This window comes from Hemitrygon akajei, chromosome 24, assembly GCF_048418815.1.
Source record: "Hemitrygon akajei chromosome 24, sHemAka1.3, whole genome shotgun sequence".
Classification (NCBI taxonomy): domain Eukaryota; kingdom Metazoa; phylum Chordata; class Chondrichthyes; order Myliobatiformes; family Dasyatidae; genus Hemitrygon; species Hemitrygon akajei.
Genome location: NC_133147.1, coordinates 8,716,211 through 8,735,750, shown reverse-complemented (window position 1 = coordinate 8,735,750; position 19,540 = coordinate 8,716,211). Strand labels below are relative to the sequence as shown.

The 19,540-nt window shown below is 45.1% G+C and overlaps 1 protein-coding gene across 4 annotated transcripts in view; it reads right to left on the bottom strand.

Moving 5' to 3' along the window:
* The window catches only part of LOC140715853 (tyrosine-protein kinase Fyn-like), a 269,606-nt gene that overhangs the window by 111,983 nt on the left and 138,083 nt on the right, over positions 1-19,540 (bottom strand). The window contains exon 1 of one of the 4 annotated variants that reach the window (XM_073028304.1): positions 3,667-3,845. The exons of the other annotated variants lie outside the window; for them this stretch is intronic. The gene's annotated coding sequence lies outside the window, so the exon portion shown is untranslated. Of the gene's footprint in view, positions 1-3,666; positions 3,846-19,540 lie in introns of those variants that run through there. 4 annotated transcript variants of the gene reach the window in all.

Sequence of the window (19,540 nt, the reverse complement as noted above, 5' to 3'; positions counted from 1 at the left end):
TCATTGCTACCATCAGGGAGGAGGTACAGGAGCCTGAAGGCACACACTCAACAATTCAGGAACAGCTTCTTCCCTTCTGCTATCCGATTTCTGAATGGACATTGAACCCATGAACACTACCCCACTACTTTTTTTCTTATTTTTATTTTTGCACTACTTATTTAACTTACCTATTTAATATATGAACACTGTAATTCAGAGGCTTTTTTTCTCTATTATCATATATTGCAGTGTACTGTTGCTGCAAAGACAACAAATTTCACAACATATGCTGGTAATGTTAAACCTGATTCTGATTCTGATTTTGCACTTCTGTTCTGACGACAAACATTCCTGAATCTTGAATCTGTCCCCTACACTCTGACCTGTCCCCTACCCTCTGACCTGTCCCCTACACTCTGAGCTGTCCCCAACACTTTGATCTGCCTTCACAAATGATTTATAGTTATGCAGCTGATGAATCTTTGGCAGTCTTGAATCAATCAGAGACATTCTGTGTACGTTTACAGGATTGAAAACGTTCCCCCACAAATGGAGCTTTGCTGTAACATACATTTGAAATAAATAGCCTTTGGCAGCGGGTGAGAAAAGAGAAATGCATTACCATATGCCAACCTCGTATTTGGCAGTGCCTTTAGCTGGTAATTATCCAGGTACCAAATGTTTCACATCTTCTTTCCAGCTAATACCTTAATCAAATTGAAGTCAAATTCATGTGACCAGGCAGGCAGTTTGGGGAGGAACACTTTTCTATGTTTCAAAAGCAGGAAATCAGCATCCATCATCAGAGACCCCACCACCCGGGACATGCTCTCTTCTCACTGCTGCCACCAGGAAGAAGGTACAGGAGACTCAGGACCCACCCCGCCAGGTTCAGGAACAGTTACTACCCTCAACCATCAGGCTCTTGAACCAGAGGGGATAACTTCACTTGCCCCATCATTGAGATGTTCCCACAGTCTATGGACTCACATTCAAGGACTCTTCATCTCACATTCTCAACGTTTGTTGCTTATTTATTTATTATTATTTCTTTCTTTTTGTATCTGCACAGTTTGACCAACCCTCCGTCGGTCAGGGTTGACCATGAACGTTGCGTCCTAGCTGTCTAGATACGCAAGCCAGGGCAGTTCGGCACTAGTAGTGTTATAGGAGTTGCCAATTAGCGTTAAACTCAATGTAGGATGGCCTTAGGGACTCCAGTTCCAGATTTTTCCCTCAGGGTTTACTCCCGAAGCCTCCCCCATGATAGGGTATAGCTGCAAGGCAACAGAGGTTTGGGATCAGAGTTTTTTCCTTCTCCTAGATGAGCTGCCAACCACGGCCTGTAAGGAGTTTGTATGTTTGTATGTATGTACTTCCTGTGACTACGTGGGTTTCCTCTCAAAAAGCTCAAGGTAAATTTATTATCAGTGTTTGAGATTTAGGCAATGGGTGGAGATATGTCTCTTCCAAAGGAGGTGGCAGGCAATCCCTCCATCCGCTAGCCTGCAGGTTACCCTCGGGCAAGGAGTAGCACCTGCTTAGCCCCCTGATCAGGGTCACGCGAAGCCATGGGAGCAGGTGGTGGATGGTTGTATGAGCAGCTGGCACATCACAAGTCCTGGTTATGCGACCACTGACACCAGGCAGACAATCTCTGAAGAGTATTGATAATGGCTGAGGTCACCCGTCTTGTAAAGACACTGCCCAGAAGAAGACAATGGCAAACCACTTCTGTAGGAAAATTGCCAAAAACAATCGCAGCCTATAGGATCAGAGTGGTCTCCCTACCATTCATCGGGGACATTATTCAGGAGTGCTACGTACACAGGGCCCTTAGTATTATCAAGGATCCCACCCATCCATCCAGCATCCTCTTTGACTTTCTACCATCAGGCAGGAGACTCCGATGCATAAAGACAAGAACGGTCAGGATGGGAAACAGTTTCTTTCCTCAGGCCATTAGGATTCTGAACTTCCTGCCGCATCGCATTCGAAGTGTCACCGGTTAATCTGTTCTACAGCTTACAATATTTAATTTATGCACTTTACTTTGTTCATTTATGTATAATTCATCCTAACTAATAAGTTATTATGTATTATATATTATCCTGTTCTTAACACTCTGGTCCAGGCAAACGTCATTCGTTTGATGGTATACATGTACAGTATGTAGTTAAATGTCAATAAAATGACTTGACTCGAAGGACCATGTTATACAACACGGCACATAATGAACCAATGATTCTGCTACCTTCTAGATGTAATCATTAACCCCTTTACCAGTCAAGAACCCGTCAATCTTTACCTTAACTACACCCAATGACTTGGCCTCCACAACCCTCTGTGTTTGCAAATTCCACAGAGTCTCCACCCTCTGGTTGACAAAATTCCTTCTCATCTGTCTTCTAAAGGGACACCCTTCTATTTTTGGGCTGTGCTCTCAGATCCCGGACTCTGCTAGCAATGGAAACAGCCTTTCAATGTCCCATCTATTAAGGCCTTTCAGGACTCAATAGATTTTATTGATACCCCCTTTTCATCTGTCAGAATTCCATCGAGTACAGGCGCAGTGGCGTCAAATGCTCCTCATACGTTAAGCCTGGGATTATTCCTTTAAACCTCCTCTGGACCCTCTTCAGAACCAGCGCCTTCTTCCCTAGATACAATTTCTCTCAGTGTTCCAACTGAATTCTGACCAATGCCTTATAAAGACTCAGCACTACATCCTTGCTTTTATATTCTGGTCCTCAAAATGAACGTTAACATTCCGTTTGCCTTCCTTACTACTGAGTCTAGACACAAGTTACCGCGTAAAGCAGGGGTTCACACACCCCTCGCTTAAGGTCCATGGCATTGGGAACCTCCTGCCCTAAAGGAACAAGGACTCCCAAGTCCCTCTGCAGCTCCATTTTCTCAATCCTCTTCCCATTTTGGAGAAAAGTCTACTCCTCTATTCTTTCCACCAAAGTGCATAACCCTGCACTTCCCTGTACTAGATTCCACCTCAAACACAAGAAATTCTGCGGGTGCTGGAAGTCCAAAGCAACACACGGAAAATGCTGGAAGAACTCAGCAAGTCCGGCAGCATCTATTGAACAGAGTCCTGATGAAGGGTCTCGGCCCAAAACATCATTTCTATAGATGCTGCCTGACCCGCTGAGTTCCTCCAGCACGTTGTGTGTGTTACACTACATTCTATCTGCCACGTCCTCGCACATCTTCGCATGTGTTCTATCTGCCGAAACTCTGAGCAGGCTGAACCTGCTGTTGAGTTACGCCTGATAATTTTAAAATGTTCTCAGCGAAATTTACCTCAAGCAGTTTACGGCAACAGATTTCAACACTTCGGGAAAGGGTGAAAAGTATAACATTATGCAAAGAAGCAGGATTCTGTTTGACCTACAGTGGCAGATGCCGAGGGGCTGAGAAGTTGATACAGTCATCGCCTTTCCCTTAAACAGTAGGAAGCAAATATATCTGAATGCCCACCCTGCCATTGCAGTGGCCCAGACTGCTGCACGATGTTATTTAAAGAGGAAAGACTCATAAACACTAAATAAAACTGCACGGTGGACTGTCGGTGTGGTACACTCACTGGGCTGATAGCTGTTAGGAAGGTTTAGAATATTGCGGGTCCAATGATAGCTTTAAGAAGCAATAGTTTAGACAGGACTGACTTACTCTGGCTTACTCCGAATTTCGGCTACAAGTTGCGTTCTGCAGTGCCGTCTGCTTCACGGAACGTCCTCATCCAGTCCTAGTTATCAACATTCAAATCATCGTTCCTTCTTCTTCTCGCACACAGAGGCTCTTTCTGATGAGAGTATTCTTTAGCTCCGAGCTGGTCTGACAGTGACATTCAGCCAGACTTCCTGTCTTGCTGTGGCTCTCATTCAGATGGGACTTCCTGCATGGTGACAGGCGAGGCGCTGAGGTTCCACTTGGGCTGACCAGCAGAATTAACAGAGGCCACCGGCTTGCTGTGTTCAACTTGTTAAAGATACATCTCAGCCCTGTGCTGACAGACGGATGAAAATGGACCAGCTTTGCCCTCCGTAAGCAAGAACAGTGTTCAGAAGCGCCTTTCACCATCTAAAGGTTTTCAACGACACCTCACAGCCAAGCAAATGCTTATGGACAGTACTCACCATTACAATATGGGAAAGGCAGCAGCCAAACTGTGCAGAGGAGGAAATTGAGAACATCTGAGGTATTTTTGATGGGGAGGGGGTGCTGGCAGGTGGAGATGCATCTCTACCAAAGGAGGTGTAAGGCACTCTTTCCCTCCGCTAGCCTGCAGGTCACCCTTGGGCAAGGGGTAGACCTGCTTAGCCCCCCCACCCCCCGATCACGTGAAGCCATGTGAGCAGGTGGTGGACGGTCGTATGAGCAGTTTGTGCAGATCACAAGTCCTGGTTCTGCAACCACCAGCGCCAGACAGACAATCTCTGAAGAGTATTGATAATGGCTGGAGTCACCCATCTTGTAAAGACACTGCCCAGAAGAAGGCAATGACAAACCACTTCTGCAGAAACATTTGCCAAGAACAATCATGGTCATTGAAAGACCACGATCGCCCACATCATACGATACGGAACGTAATGATGATGTCATACGACATGGCACACAATGATGAGATGAGAATCTCCATCAGCACAGGAGCACCACAAATCAATGCTCTTCGCTCCCCGCTCTACTTGCTTTACACCTGTGACTGAGAGGCTAAGTACAGCTCCAACACCATATACAAGTTTGCTGATGACACCACTGTTGTGGGCCATATCAAAGGTGGTGATGAATCAGAACACAGGAGGGAGATTGATAATCTGGCTGAGTGGCATAATAACAACATCTCACTCAAGGTCAGTAAGACCAAGGAACTGATTGTAGACTTCAGGAGAGGGAAACCAGAGGTCCATTAGCCAGCCCTCATCAAGAGGATCAGAGGTAGAGAGGATTGGCAAATTAAATTCCTGGGTGTAACTATTTCAGATGATCTATTTTGGACCCAGCATGTAAACACAATTGCAAAGAAAGCACAGCAGCATCTCTACTTCCTCTGGAGTCTGCAGATATTAAACTTGACATCAAAAACTTTGATCAACTTCTATAGATGTGCAGTGGAAAGTATATTGACTGGCTGTATCATGACCTGTTTTGGAACCTCGAAAGCCTTTGAACGGAAAATCTGACAGAAGGTAGTGGATTCTGCCCGGCACGTCACAGGGAAGGGCCTCCCAACTACTGAGCACATCTACATGAAACACTGTTAGAGAAAAGCAGACACCCATCATCAGAGATCCTCACCACCCAGGCCATGCTCAGCAAATCTGTAGAACAGGATCAATGAAAGATCAAGCAGTGTGCAGAAGGCAACAAACTGTGCAAATGTAAATAGCAATAAATAATGAGAACATGAGACAAAGAGTCCTTAAAGTGTGGAAACATGTCAATAGATGGGCAAGAAAGTGAAGTTATCCCCTTTGTTCAAGAGCCTGATGGTTGAGGGGCAGTAACTGTTCTTGAACCTGGTGGTGTGAGTCCTGAGGCCCCTGTATCTTCTACCTGATGGCAGCAGTGAGAAAAGAGCATGGCCTGATGGTGATGAGGATCTTTGATGAGGGATGCTGCTTTTCTCTGACAGCATTTCAATGGTTGGAAGGGCTTTACCTGTGATGTTTTGGGCTGAATCCATTACCTTTTGTAGGATTTTCCATTCAAAGGAATTGGCGTTCCCATACTAGGCCGTAATGTAGCCAGTCAATACACTCTCCGATACACATCTGTAGGAGTTTGTTGAAGTTTTAGATGTCATGCTGAATCTCCGCAGACTCCAAAGGAAGTAGAGGCACTGACGTACTTTCTTTGCAATTGCACTTACATGCTGGGTCTAAATAAAATTTTACTTTATTTAGAGATACAAAGTAGAATAGGCCCTTGCAACCCAATGAGCCAAACCACACAGCAACCTTCCGATTTAACTCTAGCCTAATCACAGGACAACTTACAATGAGCAATTGACCTAGTAACCAGTAGGTCTTTGGATTGTGGGAGGATACCAAAGCCCCCAGAGGAAACCTACGGGCACTCTGGAAAGATGTACAAACTTCCTTACAGAGGACACTGGGATTGAACTCCGAACTCAGACTGTAATAGCAGCATGCTCACCGATAGGCTACCGTGATGCTTCCTCATTGCAGACTTGAGCCTGCATTCACAGCCCACCATCATGAGGGCAAAGTCAGACCACCTTTGCTTCCCACCAATGGACAGAGTGCAAGTAAAATCCCTCAAAACAATCTAACCTGAACGTCACAAACATGAGAAAGTCTGCAGGTGCTGGAAATCCAGAGCAGCACACACAAACACTGGAGGAACTCAGCGGAACTCATCTGGGGAAATGACTAAACAGTCGATGTTTCGGGCTGAGACCCTTCTTCGGGACTGGAGAGGAAGGGGGAAGAGGCCAGAATAAAAAGGAGGGGGGAGGAGAAGGAGGATAGATGGAAGGTGATGGGTGAAGCCAGGTGGGTGGGAAAGGCCAAGGGCTGGAAAGAAGGAATCTGGCAGGAGAGAAAAGTGGACAACAGGAGAAAGGGAAGGAGGAGGGGACCCAGGGGTAGGTGATAGGCAGCTGAGTAGTAAAAAGCCAGAGGAATAGAGGAAGAGGGGAGGGGGAGGGAAAAATTTGATCTCTATTTGCCAGGCCAAGCAGGTTCCTGGTGATTAAGTTCCTGCTCTGGGAGGTGGTAGTCAATGACGCTTGTCTCTAATCAACAGAAACCGACAGGTGGCATGCGTTAGGCAGTCTCCTGCTGCAGGTTTCCCAGTGCATAGCCCCAGACAGCTCTGAATGTGAGCTGCAAGAGAGTTCTCTGCAGACGGCATGTGGAATAAAATCCTTCAGAGCTAACTCCGCTCAGAATTAACCCATGGCTGTACTCTACAATCCTGCCATACGTCAGAGATATGTACTAGTCATTTTGGTCGTTTCATTTCAATGCACCTCAGTCAGAGGTTGAATCATGAAACATACATTGACGTTTCTAAACCTCTCCCCCGTTTGTAACACTGGATAAAGAATTGCAAGGTGTTGTATCAATGACCTTAGTGACTGAGACGCAGTTCAAAGTTCAAACTACATTTATTATCAAAGTACACATACCATATCCAACCTTGAGATTTGTCTCCTGACAGGCAGCCACAAAACAAAGAAATCCAAAAATACATTAAAAAAGTCTGTCAAACACCCAATAACCATATAACCATATAACAATTACAGCAGAGAAACAGGCCATCTCGGCCCTTCTAGTTCGTGCCAAACGCTTACTCTCACCTAGTCCCACCGACCCGCACTCAGCCCATAACCCTCCATTTCTTTCCTGTCCATATACCTATCCAATTTTACTTTAAATGACAATATCGAACCTGCCTCTACCACTTCTACTGGAAGTTCGTTCCACCATAATGCAGAAAAAGACACAAATCGCGCAACAATTAAAGTAGGAAAATAACACAAGTTCATGAAAGTGAGGTCACAGCCACGCAGTCAGTCACAGCTGATCCTGGGGCCTGTTAGTTGCAGGCCACAGCCTCAGTTTAGCACAGAACAAAGTAAACCTCGTGGAGGAATGAGCTGAACACTGGTGTATCCCTCGCCTCTGGCCCCAACGTGCTGACCTTTCCCAATCTGGCCTGGCACTTAAATTGACCAAACAATGGGACATTCCTCACTTCTGCTCTTGGGCCCTGGCCCCGCCGCCTCGATTCAGCCTGTCCTGAGCTTCCCAATCTGGCCTGATGCTTAAATCAGCCAAACGCCAGCTTGTTCCTCGACCTTGGGTACGGGCCTCGTCACCACGACTCTACCTAGCCTCAGCTCCAGGTCCACTCCACCAGTGGCCATCCACTGGCTCGTTCCCCAGTCCCGCGCCACCACGATTCAGTTCACACACGCCACGCCCCAACCATCCTGTACCTTTGAGACTTCAGTTCGCACTCCAACGTACAGGTGTTTCAAAAGCTCAGCTCTGACAGAGAAGTTCCAGACTATCGATTGCAGTAATCGTTTCCCAGAAAAAGTGTGATTAATAAGGTATTTAGTAGGTGTGTTTGCTGCTAGCTAGTCATCGCTGTGCTTCACCAGCACCGTCTTAAACCAAAAGGTTTCTGGTCTGATGTCCTAACTTACATGTGAGGTGTTGTACACAGAGCCCTTAGCAATGCCAATGATCTCTTCCATCCATTCAACAATCTTTTGGAACCGTACCATCAGGCAGGAGGTACTGTAGCATTAGAACAAGAGCTGTTAGGAGGGGCAACAGCTTCTTCCCCCAGACCGGGTGGTTACTGATCTCCCTGCTGCCACCCAGGTCTCATCACAGTTGTGCTTACTGTTTACTTTTTAACTTGTGACATCAATGCACCTTATTATTTGTTAATTTATTTGTAGCGATGTTAATTAATGTGTTGTGCGGGTGCACCTTGGTCCAGAGGAACATTGTCTCGTTTGGTGATATACATGTTACGGTTGAATGACAATAAACTGATCTTGAACTTGACCTTTGGGAGGACAAACCAGGGTAGATTTGCAGAGTGAACAGTAGGTCACTGAAGAATTGCTCAAGATTTCCAGCATCTGCAGAATCTCTTGCATATACAAGATTGCACCTCTTTTAACTTACAGTAATGCTAATTCTCAAAGCTCCTGCATTACGCCATTTAAGTAACAGCTTTGTCAGAGTTATCTGTGTTTTCCACCGTTTGTCGGCACATGTGACAATCAAAACACAATCCACCGGAGTTGTGAATGATTTCTCTGATAGATTGCACCAGGAGGATGGGAGGATGACACATTTCTGTGACAAGGCTGAGAGGAGTCAATGCTCAGCTGTCACCAGGCACCCTAACTGAGATCAGAAGTGATGCATAGCAAAGTTACAGGGTTGTTGGAGTTAACAGCAGAGTTAAAATTAGAGGCCAAGAGTTCTTCAGCCCCTTTTAAACAACCGAAACCATGGCTCCAACAGAACAGAATTTTCTAAGCTGCTTAACTGTTCCATTTATTTACTCAAAGTTCAAAGTACATTCATTGTCAGAGTACGTATGCAGTATACAACCCTGAGTTTGTCTTCCCTACAGACAGCCACGAAATGAAGAACCAAGGAACCAACCCATTCAAAGAAAAATATCAAACATCAAACCCCCCCCCCCCGTGCAAAATGAATCATCTAAACCGCAAGAAAAGACAATGAAAACATAGAATATAAAATACAAATTCAAAAGGCAGACTTCAGTTCAGTTCAGCTCAGTGTTCATTATCTACATGCAGGCCTTCTGATTCAAAAATCACCCAAAGTAGTAACAACAGCTCAATTTCTATCTTAAATATCTCCTTTTTTCCCCTTTCAAGGTTCTGGAGTTACACGCTGACTTCGGTTCTTTGCTGAAATGGGACCCGCTCTCGGGGTCTCACGACCGGCCGCTTTTTGACGTGCCAAGGATGCGGCCTGGAAGACCGGCGCACCTTCAGGGTGCCGGATTTTCGTGGCTCTACAGGTGGGCGGATTTGAGACCGGTGTCGCCGTCGCCTGATGCGCTGCGAGAGACGGAAGATCGAAAGCAGTGAGCTGGCTGCCGGCTGCGTGCCCAGAGACCCGAGTTCTTTGGGCACAGAGCTCGGAAGTAGCAATGCGACAGACTTTTAACACCATAAATCGGTCAGTTGCTTTGTTGTGTCTCCCCCTCTTGCTGTGAAATGGGGACACCTCTTTTTCCCTTATTAGGGGGAGAGAGAGCCTGTGGTATGTCGAATACTGGGTGAATGAGTAGTCTTTGGGGTACTGCAAGTCTGTGTCCTTATTGATGCTTTGCTGCACGCTCGAGTGCTCGGTGGGAGGAGCCGGTGCTTTTTTGCTGGTGGGGGAGAGGTGTGTGGCTTTGCTGCTGTTTATGCATGGGAGGGGGGAGCTGGGGGGGGGGGGGCTTTGGGTTTCTAACATTTAACTGTCATTCATCCTTTGGGGCACTCCTCTGTTTTTGTGGATGTTTGTGAAGAAAAAGAATTTCAGGATGTATATTGTATACATTTCTCTGACATTAAATGTACCTTTGAAAGCTATTGAAAAACGTTTAGAGATACCACATGGAACTGTTCCTTCCAGCCCAATAAGCCACACAGCTCAGCAACCAACCCACCTATTTATCCCTAGCCTAATTTACAATGACCAATCAACCTACTAAATGGTATGTGGGAGGAAATCAGAGCACCTGGAGGATACCCACACAATCACAGGGAGAATTTACTTGAGGCAGTGACAGGGATTGAACCCTGGTCACTGGTGCTTTAAAGCTTTCTGCTAACCACTACACTACCATGCCCCTGCCCCTGCTCCCAGCCCCCCCAAATAGGAGGGCTGTCTTTGGACTGTGCGAGGCAACACAGTTCACAGAGAGAACGTACAAATTAGAGACAGAGCGGTACAGAACGGAAACTGGCCTCGGCCCACCTATGCCATGCTGACCACCAAGTACCTCTACTAGTCCCATTGAGTGTTGACATATACATGGTGTGGAAAAGCATGAGGCTCTGTGCTGAATGACTCCATTTTGTGTCCATTCTGGGGTAGCTCTCTCACCTTCGGTCCCCACCGGACACTCAGCTCTCACCTGTGACTCCAAGTAGCTGTTTCCATGTGACAGTAGCCACAACCCTTTACACCACTTTGACAGGTGGGTTAAACCAGGTGAGGGTAGCCAGCAGACCTCATACCCCAGTGAGATAGGTACATGCCCGGTGGACGAGATCTACAGTGAGATCCAACGGCCAGGAAGGCAGTTCTGCAATATTTCGTTGGCAGTGAAGGGCATGACAAGGCACAAGTCGTCATGGTCATCCTCTGCAACCAAGTAAGACCCCAGTTTGTGATGCTGGTTCGTACCACTGGACTTCTGAGATCGAGACAGTGGAACTGCCCCAATGCAACGGCTTTTCCAATTCAAAAACTCTCTCACACAGGTTTCTTGTCATTGTCCGATACAACGGACAACCACCCTACTAAAGCCATTTAGGATCAATTGGTTCATAGCCCACAACGTCTTGGAGAGTCAAAGTGACATGCACACTCAAAATGGTGGAGGAACTCAGCATTAAAGACTCAAATACTCATCGAGACACTTCTAAATTTATTGAGCGTCTCCGCCACCCTTAAGGTAGAATGTTCCAGACTACAGTCACTCTTCTACATGGAAAACAGTTCTACCTCAGATTCCCTCGAAACTTCTTGTCACCTTAAACCAATTTTCTCTGGTATTAGGTATCTCTGGTATAGAGAAAACTTACCTTTAGCTAAGCTCCCATAATTTCATTGACCACCACAGGTCCCTCCTCAGACTCTGCTTTACGGAAAATAAGTCCACTCTATTAAGCCCCAAAGTTCAAAGTAAATTTATTATCAAAGTACATATATATCACTATATCTTACCCTGAGATACTGAGGGCATTCACAGTAAATACAAAGAAACACAATAAAATCAGTGAAAAACTGCACACAACAATAGAGGCAAACGACCAATGAGCAAAAGACAATCTGTGCAAATACAAAAATCAAATAATAATAATAAATAAATAAACAATAAATATCGAGAACAAGAAATGAAGAGTCCTTGAAAGTGAGTCCATTGGTTATGGGAACATTTCAATGATGGGACAAGTGACGTTGAGTCAAATTATCCCCATTGAACCTAGAACATAGAAATCTACAGCACATTACAGGCCCTTCGGCCCACAATGTTGTACTGACCATGTAACCTACTCTAGAAACTGCCTAGAATTTCCCTGCCACATAGCCCTCTATTTTTCTAAGCTCCATGTACCTATCTAAGAGGCTCTTAAAAGACCCTATCGTATCCATTTCCATCACCGTCACCAGCAGTGCATTCCACGCGCCCACCACTCTCTGTGTGAAAATCTTACCCAACATCCCCTTGGTACCCATTTCCAAGTGCCTTAAATCTATGCCCCTTTGTCTTAGCTATTTCAGCCCTGGGAAAAAGCCTGATGGCTGAGGGGTAATAACTGCTCCTGAAACTGGTGGTGTGAGTCCTTTGGCTCCTGTACTTCCTTTCTGATGGCAGCAGTGAAAAGAGAGCATGGTTTTGATAGTGGGGTCCATTATGATGGGAGCTGCTTTCCTGTGACAGTGCTCCATGTGGATGTGCTCATTTGTGGTGATGTGTGCTCATTTGTGCTCTTCACAACCAAAATTTTCTATCCAGGCCAGATTAACATCCTGCTGAATCTCTCCAGTACAACTGCATCATTTCAACAGCGTGGTGATCAGAAGCATAATTGAACAGAACAGAACTTTATTGCATTGTTCAAGACAACAAGATTGGGGTTCTACTGCAGTCTGTGTAAAACAGATAGTTACAATGCATGTGGTACAGCTTAATTTTAAAAAAAATCCCATACTAAATGCAACAAGAGTCTTCAATAGTCCGTGTCACTCGAAGGCCATTGGTAAGCCGGGGTGTAGCATTATTCAGCTGCACAGCAGCCCTCAGGAAGAAGCTGTTTTTCAGTCTTACTGTCTTGGCCAAAATGTTTCTGTATCTCCTACCAGATGGCAGGAGATTGAACAGACAGTGTCTGGGATGGGACGGGTCATTAACGATATTACAAGTGTACCGTAGGCATCGAGAGTTGTAGATTGTCTCCGGGACTGGTAGTTGAGTCTCAGTGATGTGCTGAGCCGTCCTAATCACCGGTTGGAAGTTCTTTGTGATCTGTCTTGCTTCAGCTAGAGGCCCACACTGTCATTCCGTATGTCGGTCTGCTCTCTATCGCACATCGATAAAAGTTGCCCAGCAGTTTCTTTGGGCGGAGTAGCTCTCCTTAACCACCTCAAGTGGTATAGTTGCTGTTGTGCCTTCCCTGCTATTGTGGCTGTGTTGACAGACCAAGAGACCTCCTCGGTGATATTCAGCCCTGAAAACTTGAAACTGGAGATCCTTTCCACTACCTCACCATTTATTATTAGTGGGGCTTGTTCAGGACCCCTTGCTTTCCTGAAGTCAATTATCATTTCTTTTATCTTCTTGACGTTGAGGTTCCTGCACCAATCGGACATTTTCAGCATCTCCTCTCCATATGCAGATTCATTGTTGTTGGTGATTAAGCCAGTCACAGTTAAATCTGATTTTTTAAAAGTATGCTATTTTGACTACTAAAGAGAACTTCAGCCCAGTTTAGCTATCAGGAGAATTTTCATTGTAGAACAAGTTTTGTGAAAGCTACTTACCAAGTTCTTCCTAGTATAAACTAGGAAGTGAAACAGAAACATTCCAGTTATTGCCTCGGCAGTTTCCATTTTTACGCATTTGTCAAATCATCTTTTTTATCTTGCATCACTGCTTTTCCATTCTTGCCCAAGGCTCAGAGGCTCAAGCATGCGGTAACAGTGCCAGGAACACCCAGTGCAAATACTCCTCTTTAAGAAATGCTGAGCGGACAGCGACAGGGTTCCTAATTGTAGAGGCTTGCAAATGCCAATGTGTGTTCCATGAGTCAACTTCGGGCAGTTGACAACTTCTGTCTGCAGAGACAAATACCCTCCGACACAACAAAACCAGCACTTCCAAAATGTTTCTGAGACTGTTGAAGAGCTTTAGATATCCTGAATGTTATACGAAAGAGGCTATAGAAGTTCAAACAAACACTCGAGGCGTAGGAGGAACTCAGTGTCTCAGGCAGCATCTGTGGAAGGAAGTGGACATTTCATGTTGAGATTCTTCATCTGGACTGGATGAAAGTTCTCAACCCAAAACGTCCACTGGCCGGCATCAGCAATCTCTTTTACATATTCTAAAGACAAAATGACACAACCGTGGCTAACAAGAGAAGTCAAAGCCAACATAAAAGCCAAAGAGAGGGCATATAATAAGCAAAAATCAGTGGGAAGTTAAAGGATTGAGAAGCTTTTAAAAACCAACAGAAGGCAACTAAAAAGTCATTAAGAAGGTAAAGATGGAATACAAAAGTAAGCTGGCCAGTAATATTAAAGAGGATACCAAAAACTTCTTCAGATACATAAAGCATAAAAGAGAGGTGAGAGTGGATATTGGACTGCTGGAAAATGATGCTGCAGAGGTAGTAGAACAAGGAAATGGCGGATGAACTGAATAAGTATATTGCATCAGTCTGCAATGTGGAAAACACTAGCAGTATGGTGAAGTTCCAGGTGTCAGGGGTCATGAAGTGTGTTTAGTCACCATTACTAGGGAGAAGGTTCTTGGGAAACTAAAGGTCTGAAGGTAGATAAATCATCAGGACCAGATGGTGTACACCTCAGGGTTCTGAAAGAGATGGCTGAAGAGATTGTGGAGGTATTAGTAATTATCTTTCAAGAATCATTAGATTCTGGAATGGTTCCAGAAGATTGGAAGATTGCAAATGTCTCTCCACTCTTCAAGAAGGGAGAAAGATAGAAGAATGGAAACTATAGGCTGGTTAGTCTGATCTTAATAGTTGGGAAGGTGTTGGAGTCAATTACTAAGGATGAGGCCTCAGGGTACTTGGAGGCACATGATTAAAATAGGTCAAAGTCAGCATGGTATCCTCAAGGGAAAATCTTGTCTGACATATCTGTTGAAGAAATAACACAAGACAAAGGAGAATCAGTTGATAGTGTATACTTGGATTTTAAGAAGGCCTTTGACAAGGAGCCACACATGAAAATGCTTAACAAGCTACAAGCCCATGGTATTACAGAAAAGATTCTAGCAAGGATAAAGCAGTGGTTGACTGGCAGGAGGCAAAGAGTGGGAATAAAAGGGGTCTTTTCTGATTGGCTGCCGGTGACTAGTGGTGTCTGTGTTGGGATGATGGAATTGATAGCTTTGTTGCAAATTTTGCAGACAATCTGAGGAAGTAGGGAGACTACAGAAGGACTTTAACAGATTAGGAGAACAGGAAAATAAATTACAGATGGAATACAGTGTCTGGAAGTGTATGGTCATGCACTTCAGTAAAAGAAATGAAAAGAAAGAACCATATAACAATTACAACACGGAAACAGGCCATCTCGGCCCTTCTAGTCCGTGCCGAACGCTTACTCTCACCTAGTCCCACTGACCCGCACTCAGCCCATAACCCTCCATTCCTTTTCTGTCCATATATCTATCCAATTTTACTTTAAATGACAATACCGAACCTGCCTCTACCACTTCATGGGCTTGTATCTTATTCTACACAGCTACCACTCTCTGAGTAAAGAAATTCCCCCTCATGTTACCCTTAAACTTTTGCCCCCTAAGTCTCAACTCATGTCCTCTTGTTTGAATCTCCCCTACTCTCAACGGAAAAAGCCTATCCACGTCAACTCTATCTATCCCCCTCATAATTTTAAATACCTCTATCAAGTCCCCCCTCAACCTTCTACGCTCCAAAGAATAAAGACCTAATTTGTTCAATCTTTCCCTGTAACTTAGGTGCTGAAACCCAGGTAATATTCTAGTAAATCTTCTCTGTACTCTCTCTATTTTGTTGATATCTTTCCTATAATTCGGAGACCAGAACTGTACACAATACTCCAAATTCGGCCTCACCAATGCCTTGAACAATTTTAACATTACATTCCAACTCCTATACTCAATGCTCTGATTTATAAAGGCCAACATACCAAAAGCTTTCTTCATCACCCTATCCACATGAGATTCCACCTTCAGGGAACTATGCACCATTATTCCTAGATCACTCTGTTCTACTGCATTCTTCAATGCCCTACCATTTACCATATATGTCCTATTCGGATTATTCCTACCAAAATGTAGCACCTCACACTAATCAGCATTAAACTCCATCTGAGATCACTCAGCCCACTCTTCTAACTGGCCTAAAATTCTCTGCAAACTTTGAAAACTTACTTCATTATCCACAACGCCACCTACCTTAGTATTATCTGCATACTTTCTAATCCAATTTACCACCCCAATGGGGAGAAAATACAAAAAACTGAGGTTCAAAGGAGGTTCAGGAAAATGAATCCAGGATTGAATGGCTTGTCATATGAAGAGCAGCTGATGGCTCTGGGCCTGTATTCAGATGAATGATGGTTAACCTCACTGAATGTTGAAAGGCCTTGATAGAGAAGGTGTGGAGAGAATGTTTCCTATGGTGGGAGAGTCTAAGACCAGAGGACACAGCCTCAGAATTGAGGGGCATCCTTTTAGAATGGAGATGGAGAGGAATTTCTTCAGCCAGAGAGTGGAGAATCTGTGGAGTTTTTTAACACAGGCATCTGTGGAGGCCAAGAATTTATGTATATTTAAGGGAGAAGTTGATAGATTCTTGATTGGTCGGGATGTGAAAGGATGCAAAGAGAAGGCAGGATATTGGTGCTGAGAGGAAAATTGGATCAGCCATGATGAAACAGCAGAGTAAATTCGATGGGCCAAATGGCCTAATTCTACTCCTATATCTTATGGTCTTATGGCCTTATATTTATTTTTATTGCTCATCGTTTTCACTTCCCTTGCCTGCGGAACCTGACCTGTTTTGTGTGTCTTCAACGGGCTAGATCAGGACGATTTCACAGTCAGTTCTGAATGGCATCTGAATGACCCTTACCATCCAGGACATGCCCCCTTCTCATTACTACCATCAGGGAGGAGGTACAGGAGCCTGAAGACCCCTCTTCTCATTACTACCATCAGGGAGGAGGTACAGGAGCCTGAAGACCCCCCTTCTCATTACTACCATCAGGGAGGAGGTACAGGAGCCTGAAGACCCCTCTTCTCATTACTACTAGCAAGGATGGGCAGGAACAGCCCGAGATTACTAGACACTGGCTTTGATGTGGCACAAGTGACACAGATCAAGGACTGGCCCATTGAACACGATATCTAAACATTTCCAATAAGAGTTAATTGTATCCTTTCTGGAATATGCACACAACCCTTTTCCCAGGGAAGGGGAAGGCTGCACTTATGTGAGATGAGAAACTGCTGGGGGCTTGTTCTTGCAGAAACATGGCTTCAGGACAACATCCATGTACCATAAATCTACAGGCCATGACACTAAGGGACTTGGGATATATTATTATTATTTTCCTATTTTTTGTGACTCTGTTTATATGCTATCATAATTATTTATATTGTGTGTGAGTGTTGGTACTGTGTTTTGCTCTTTGACCCCAGAGAAACGCTGTTTTGTTTGGCTATATTCCTGAGTATGGCTGAATGACAATTAAACATAGGCACACATATGTAGCTCGGGTGCCCAAGACTGGCACAATACTGTCTTTGTTAACATGGAGCAGAGAGCGAGTTTGTAAATCTGGTGGGAGCAAAGAATGTTGGGAATGGCAAGGGTGGGAGATGTGGCAGAGAAGGAGTGCCAGGGGCAGGGGGTGATGCAGGTGCAGACACACCCAGCCCTGAGACACCAGGCAAGGTCATTTCATTCCAAACAATTGGTTTACTGATCAGTACAGAATGTCTCTCTGATGCTTCCCACTCCTTCCCCTCTATCTTCCCCTTTTCCCAACCACGATTCTCCTCTCCCTGCTCACTTCCCACTTTCAGACCACAACAGAGACCCATATCAGAGTCAGGGTGTATTGATGCGAAAGGGCCTGGGTCTAGTGCGAGGGACGACACGATGTTGGGATGATTTAAACACTGGACTAGTTGGATTGAAAAGGCAGGTGATGGGACCAAAGGTGAGGGTCGGGCCAGTTCCGCTCGCTGCTCCAAGACGATGACTTGGCTCTACATTGAACTGTGGTTGGGGCTATGGTACAGCTCCAGCTGCTCCTCGCTCCGTCTCTAAAGTATACCTTTCAATCTAAATGCTATTTCCTTACTTTTATTCTTTAATAATGGTGTTTCTCTCTCTCTCGCTGCACATTGGGTTGGTCTGCTTTTTAAATGGGTTCTTTTGGGTTCCTGGTTTCGTGGCTGCCTGTAAGCAGACAAATCTCAGGGTTGTATAATGTGTAGTGTAGGCCTCCATTAGCCTCGATAGACCATGGATTTGCACCTTGGAAAGTTCCCAGGGCACAAGCCTGGGCAAGGTTTTTTTTTGTGGAAGTCTGGCAGTTGCCCAAGCTGCAAGTCTCCCCTCTCCACGCCACCAATGTTGCCCAAGGGACGGGCAAGGGCTGATACAGCTTGGCACCGGTATCGTCGCAGAGCAATGTGTGGTTAAGTGCCTTGCTCGAGGACACAACACACAAACCCCAGCCAAGGCTCGAACTAGGGACCTTCAGATAGCTAGACGAGCACCTTAACCACTTGGCCACGTGCCAACACCAATGTATACATACTTTGATAATAAATGTACTTTGAACTTTGAAGTGACCCCCCCCATCAAAATGGCTCCATAACTCCAAAAAAAAATCTAATTCCAGTTCAAGTCTATTCTCATCTGCCTGTACATATATACAACCAAATGAAACAATTTTCCTCTGGATCACAGTGTACAAACAAAATATATATCACACATAGCACATAAACCAAAATATTACCATAAATAAGCTAATAGTATATAATTCAAAATGTATGTAGAGCACAGCACAGGTAAACATCAAACAGCTCGCTGTCGTAGTGACGAGGCCTCGGTGGGGCAGGGTGTTCATTAGTCTCCCAGTCTGAGGGAAAAACCTGTTAATCAGTCTGGCACTCCTAGTCCTGATGCTCCTGTACCTCCTTCCTGATGGTAGTGGGTCAGAGAGATTGTGGGATGGGTGGCAGGGATCCTCAACAATGCTTCAGGCCCTTCGTCCACAACGATCCCGGTAAATGTCAAAAATAGAGGGCAAGGAGGCGCCTGTGATCCTCCGGGTGGCTGTTAATGTAGCGTCAGTTCTCTGGTGTACGTTTTGCTTGGGAAGGCTCACCTTGGCAGGAAGGAGTTGCGAGAGGAGATCGGTGGTCGGTGAGTCAATGAAAGTTCTCTCTTCTTTTCTCTCCCTCCCTCCCTCCCTCCTCTCTCTCTCTCTCCCTTTCTCTCTCTCTCCCGCCCTTCACAGAAGGATGGCGGAGCAGAGCAGAGGCCCATGCTGCTGTAGACAGCTGTCTGGACAATGGAGCATACCAGTTGGAGGGGGCAGCAATAGCAGGGCCCCGCAGCACCCCCTGTGTAATCTGCTCCAATAAAGGCACTGTTATATAATTCAGGAAGATAACACACATGCACCATTGCTCACACAAAGCACAGCATTCACATCGTGCCACACACCAGCTTAAGCACCTACCAGCTGCAGGCAACAGCTGGCAGAGAACTCGTGGACTGTGCTTACGGGATGTTGTGCTAACTCATGCAGTGTTCCATATTTCTGACTGTTCGTCAGTCTTTGTTGTGTATGGTTTTTTCATCAATTCTATTGCATTTCTTTATTTTCCTGTATATGCCTGCAAGAAAAAGAATTTCTAGGTAGCAAATGCTGACGTATATACTTACTCTGATAATAAATTTATTTTGAACTTTGAACTAAAGGCGGAGCTAATTCCAGAGACTGCAAGTGGAACTGGAGGTTGTCCAAATATCCCAACA